The sequence below is a fragment of the Otolemur garnettii genome, unplaced genomic scaffold (genome assembly GCF_000181295.1).
Source record: "Otolemur garnettii isolate 467f Iridium unplaced genomic scaffold, OtoGar3 scaffold00003, whole genome shotgun sequence".
In the NCBI taxonomy this organism is placed as follows: domain Eukaryota; kingdom Metazoa; phylum Chordata; class Mammalia; order Primates; family Galagidae; genus Otolemur; species Otolemur garnettii.
Window position 1 is genome coordinate 9077199 of NW_003852398.1, and position 1446 is coordinate 9078644.

A 1446-nucleotide genomic window follows, 5' to 3' on the forward strand; every position below is an offset into this window, starting at 1 on the left:
GGTATCTTTCTGCTTTACAGTCATACTTTGTCTCTTGATATGAATACACATACACCCGGAGACTATTTGATATGAAGGCTGATAAAGAGAGAACCGTGTGGCTCCCAACTTCTCTCCTTACAAGCCGTGGGAGGGAGCTATGTGTGCAAAGTGGTCAACATGTCCAGGGCCCTGATTTCCTCACCTATAAAATGGAATTTCTAACACTTTCATTTACAGAAAAATAAACAAGTCAATGCATGTGGCAGTCACTTACTGTATAGTACTAGGACCTCACGTGTGGACAGCACCTGACAGCCTACTCCCTTTGGGGCATAATCTGACCCCAAGCTGTCTTGAGATTCTACAGGCAATTTAAATGATTTATGCATCAATTAGTCTTATTTCCATTCAGATGCAAACAAGGCTGTTGACAAAGAGGTGGCAGGTAGAGCACCTCAAATCATAAATTAAAGCCTGAAAACATTCCCCACCCTCTTCACATAGCTTTGGTGAGAGCAGAAGAGATAGGCCTATTGAGGTAGGGTGGGGAATGCATCTGAACTGTCTTAAACCTAACACTAGGTTTCCAAGGACCACTAAGACTTTCTCCTATCTCCGTGTCTTTTCTTTGTCCCAGGGACATAGTGGGAATACAAATCTTAATCTAGGAGGGGTAATAAACATGTGAAAAAATGCTGATGGATCTCAAAGCTGCCGAAGTGAAGGGAGTGAGTATTTATGTGGACGTAAGCCTGAGGAAGAGGCTTCACAGAGGAAGACACAGCTGAGCCAGCTTGAAAGGTGGTTTGGAGTTTACTGGATAATTGAGGAGCAGAGAGTGTCCTTGGCAGTGGAGAAGCTGAGAGTGGCTGGACGCTGAGTGCAGGCATAGAGAGAGGGAAATGAGAGCAGAGGGGTAGACCAGGTACGCTGTGTCCCTGGACTTGTCACTTCCTGGACAGCAGGGTACATGTTTTATTAGTCTTTCTGTTTTAGCAGCTAGCATTGAGTCAGGCAGAGAGAGGACATGGCCAGATTGGGTTTTCGGAAGATAACAGAGATGAACAATAGCATGGTGGATGGGCTGGGAAAGGAGAGTGGCACCTGCAGAGGCCAGTTTAGGAATGTTGGGTTAGACTCAGCGGCAGATGAAAACGTCTGAACCAGGACACGGGAGTGGATTTCAAGAATCAGGGACACAGTCAAGAGACACTAAGGAGGGACGTGACAGAAACAGAGTTCTCTAGGATGTGGGCCATGAAGAAAGAGGAAGATAATGAATGAGTACAGGTTTCCAGCTGCGGGTCTCAAAGGGAAGCATATTCTAGTAGAACCTAAGAGACCATTTCACTGGTTTTCCTTTTCTCCTTTCCTGCAAAGACAGTTCCCACGACATGACCTATTTCTTTTTTAATATTCCAATATTTCCCTCCAATGTGGTGGACCCTGCCCACGAGCATTTCT

General features: G+C 45.5%; 1 protein-coding gene across 2 annotated transcripts in view; it reads right to left on the minus strand.

Moving 5' to 3' along the window:
• Positions 1–1446, minus strand: part of TENM2 (teneurin transmembrane protein 2) — a 945756-nt gene that overhangs the window by 319635 nt on the left and 624675 nt on the right. The gene's annotated exons all lie outside the window — the stretch shown is intronic.